This window comes from Odontomachus brunneus, unplaced genomic scaffold (genome assembly GCF_010583005.1).
Source record: "Odontomachus brunneus isolate Ranch 3 - 2012 unplaced genomic scaffold, Obru_v1 Obru_scaffold_064, whole genome shotgun sequence".
Taxonomy (NCBI): Eukaryota; Metazoa; Arthropoda; class Insecta; order Hymenoptera; family Formicidae; genus Odontomachus; species Odontomachus brunneus.
The window spans coordinates 414,756-419,358 of NW_022639514.1; the positions used below are offsets into that span (position 1 = coordinate 414,756).

At 30.7% G+C, this 4,603-nt stretch overlaps 1 pseudogene; it reads right to left on the reverse strand.

Annotated features, from left to right (window-relative positions):
- Positions 1-1,373: 1,373 nt before the first annotated feature.
- On the reverse strand, positions 1,374-2,723 carry LOC116846452 (annotated as a pseudogene).
- Between the last annotated feature and the right edge of the window lie 1,880 nt (positions 2,724-4,603).

A 4,603-nucleotide genomic window follows, 5' to 3' on the forward strand; every position in this document is an offset into this window, starting at 1 on the left:
AATCCACGAATTACGGTTTGAACTGCTTGACCATCCACCTTACTCACCAGATCTAGCCCCAAGCGACTTCTTTTTGTTCCCTCATCTAAAAATTGCGCTCGGAGGACAGAGATTTTCGTCAAATGAAGAGGCAATCACCTTCGTGAACAATTATTTTGCAGAGAAAAACGCCGAGTACTATTTCGACGGGTTACAGAGATGGGAGCATCGCTGGGAGAAGTGTGTAGATTTACAAGGAGACTATGTTGAAAAATAAAAAACAATTTTCAGAAAAAATGACTTGTATCTTTGTTAGGTCGGAAACTTTTCAGACCACCCTCGTATAAGCTAGCTGTGTAATACGCCGCGATGCGGTGTACGCGTATCGGTGCTTTAATTACAATTCCTGCCGTGAATGATTAAAATATTTCATCAGTCTTTATAATATTTAATTGCGCTCTTGTTAGCATCATGTTGGTTAATACCTATTTCTCTGATCGAATTGTATTTATACGACTGTCAGTGCCGGTGTCAATGCTACGAGGGAATATCCGGAATGCTACGACAGAATAACCAGAAGCCAGGATGTTATATGAGGAAGCTAGAATGGAGAACACAGGATGTCGAGACACTGACAGTGACACATCATATATTTCCAGGTGTATCAAATAATTGAGTACATAGAATACTTCCGATCTTTACTCGGATTTGTTATAAATCTATCAAGAGGATAGAGATATTTCAAGTCGGAATTTAAATCGGCATTCATAGTCCGTCATCATTCGTCGAATAATTATAATCTCATACATTTTTTAATGAAGATTTATTTGTTAATTTATATATATATATATATATATATATATATATACAACAATGATAAGAAGTATTAATCCAAACGACTAAGTAATGGCTTATAAAAACAAATATGTAATTAATTATGCTGTCGACCAAAGATAATAAATAATTTATAACTATGAATGGTGGCTAAAGCCGATATAATATCAATCTTGCAAACGTTTTAACTTATATATTTAAAGGATAACATCTATGTAACCGGCTGATAATGAGGTATTTTTGAATTTTTTATATTTATAAAATTAACTTAATTAAATTAAAAGTCACATAAACGAAAACCAATTTAATTAAAGGTTAAGTTCAAATTACGTTAACTTATTAAAGTTAAAAATTAATTATGTAAGATATACGTTTCTTTATATAATTAATTTTTTAATTATAGATTGTTAATTTATGTAAAATAAGAAAAGCGCTTTTTCATTAAAAAATACTAACTGTTTTGTGCTTAGGTTTCCATACAAAAAAAGAACATTGACGATCAGAATGATGAAAAAAAGTTCTGCTAATGTTATTACTTTATTCTTCAACATAATCTCCTTTTCGCTCAATACACCAAGTCCAACGAGTTTCTAGCTTCTTTAAGCCTTCCAAATAATAAGAAGTTTATAAACCGCCAAAATATGCGTCTGTTTCCGATTCAACTTCTTCATTTGGAGCAAATCTCTTTCCCTGGAGCCATCTTTTGAGATTTGGAAACAGGTAGAAGTTACACGGAGCCAGATCTGGAAAATACGGTGGATGTAGGAGGAATTCGTTCAATTTTGCCATTGCTTTTATCGATTTGTGAGCTGGTGCAATGTCTTGATAAAAGAGAATTTTTTTCTTCGTTAAATGAGGCCGTTTTTTCTTGATTTCATCATTCAATCGGTCCAACAATGATGCATAATTTTCTCCTGTAATTGTTCTTCCTTTTTCAGGATAATTGATGAGGATTATTCCATGTGCATTCCAAAACACAGTGGCCAGAACCTTTCCAGCCGATTGTTGCGTCTTTGGTCGCTTCGGAGCACTTCCACTCTTTGGAATCCATTGTGCCGACTGTTGTTTCGATTTAGGTGTATAATGGTGGATCCATGTTTCATCAACGGTTATGTATAAATGCAAAAATTCCTTTGATTTGCGCCTAAACATGTCCAAACAATGCTGAGAAGTGCGAACTCGTTCATGTTTTTGATCGATTGTTAGCAATCGCGGCACCCATTTTGCAGTTAGCTTTCTCATATTTCATAATTCTCAAATTTTCGTGTAGGATATTGAACACATGTTCAGATGAGATGCCCACAGCCGCAGCTACTTCACGCAATTTCACTTTGGGGTCATCTAACACGATATCATGAATTTTTTCACTCATTTCTAGTGTAGTCACCTCTATTTGTACCTGGTAATTTTCTACATCGCCTGAAAATTAAACGTTGTAGTAGTCGAGTTCTAGCTTCGTTAAAATAAGCTCAAAATATTTATATTCAACGAAAGTTCTTATTGCAGTTATTAATAATGTTTTACCGTTTATTTATTATATCTGATCTTAATGATACAGAAAAATTTTATTTGTTACAATGTTCTAATAATATAGACTATTACAAAAATAAATAACTAACAACCTCTTGTATAAAAAGTGCAATGAATTTTCTTTTGTTTTTTTTTTTGTTGTTTATTATGTTTATGATATATAATTTTCATTTTTCTGTTTATTATATTTATTTTCTGTATGAAATTTACATTATATATTTTAATAAAGAATTACATTTTTAATGTATAAAATATAATTTGTTTAGTGATTATAAATGATGCTTTCGCAAAAAATAAAAATATTTGTATTTTATTGATTATGTTATTTACTATTTACTAATGTTCTTTGAATTTTCATAACAGTCCACATTATCTTTCATCGTTTTGATTTTCTAATTTTTTTACTTTTTGTTTTCTTGTTTAATGTAATATTCAAGTTGCAATTAAATTTTGGATACTTTCTTTTATTGAACCTTATAATTAATTAATTTTGGATACTTTCTTTTATTGAATTTTATAATTAATACATCTTTCAATCTTTCAATGTTTTCTTTTCAATTACCAAGTTGAAATATGCATTTACATTATAATAATATTGGTTTGAGAAAAAACATATTTCATAATTGATTCCGTTATCCTTCTGAGTAATTTACGTAATTAATAAAATGATCCTATTCTATAAATAAACACTTAAATATCAAATATTTGAACAAGCATAGCCAAGTTAACTTTCTGTAACGCAGGTTTTTTTTACGTAAGCACATAATTTATAAGTTATCTCCTGTTACTCATTTAAGTCATAAAAAATATGCCATATATTTTTAATATTACAATATTACACTTATTAGTGTAATATTACAATATTACACTATTTTAATATTATAACAAACTATTTATTCACTAGGTAGTGTTGAATTACTGAATAAATCACTCTAGATCGTTTATGGGAATTAACCCTTTTCCTGTCAATGACGCATATACGCTCAAAAAAAAGTCGTGCTCCATGACGCACATATGCGCATCTCAAAAAAAATATGCTCAATTTCATTGGATTTGATTGTGGATTTCCGAAGGTTCTTGAGGGCGCTGAATTTGAATCTGAAGTCAGATTTTTAAAATTTAAAACGGCGGATTCAATATGGCGGACCAAAATTTGAGATTTTCTTAGAATTTTGTGAAAATGGTAATCTATATGTTTTCAGGGTTACTGGATTCAAAACTAAAGTCAGATTTTTGAAATTAAAAATGGCGGATCCAATATGGCAGACAAAAATTCGAGATTTTTTTGGAATTTTGTGAAAGTGGTAATCTATATGTTTTGAGGGTTACTGGATTCAAATCTAAAGTCAGATTTTTGAAATTCAAAATGGCGGATCCAATATGGCGATCAAGAGTACAGAAAAAATTTTGGGATTTTACAAAAGTGATATTGCTTTTTTATAATGTTGAATTCAAATCTGACTTTATATTTAAACCCAGTAACCCTGAAAACATAAATTACCACCTTCACAAAATTCCAAGAAAATCTCGAATTTTGGTCTGCCATATTGGATCCGCCATTATAAATTTTCAAAATCTGACTTCAGATTCAAATTTAGCGCTCCTAAAAAACCTAATTTTGTGTTCGTCATGCCATTCTAAAAATTTTTATTTTTCGAAACATTTTTAGCACGAAAATGTAATTTTCGCCTGACAGCAAAGGGATTAAGAAGAAAGATTAATTACAAATATAATATTAAGATAATCAATTATTAAATAATTCTGAAAAACATATTTTTTTTAACTTAACATGGAGAAAACATTAATAAGTAACCATTGAAGCCATCAAAGTACAACAACAGCTTGTACAATGTTAAATCTCGAGATTTTCCATTAATTCTTCAAGTTCAATATTAATTAGTAGAATTAATGCAGAATTGGTATTTCGACTCAGATTCTTATGCATTGTTTCTTCCATGCAAATACTCTGTCTCTCGTTTGATCGTTTAACAACTTTTCTTCTCCGTTTCTATCTTTAGTTAATCTGACGTTGTTAAACTGTTGTTCCAGACTTTTACCGTGCAGAAAGCACAAATAGTGCAGGATCAATAGCGATCACGTGAACGCAACCGCGATTGATAGCTTGCTTTTCGATTGTACAGATATTGTATCTATTGAGTCGTGAATGGCTGAATCAATTGTTGTAAAGCGTGAACTGATCTCTCTGTTTCTCATTGCCACGCGCTACATACTCGTTATCATTGATACGTACATACACAAT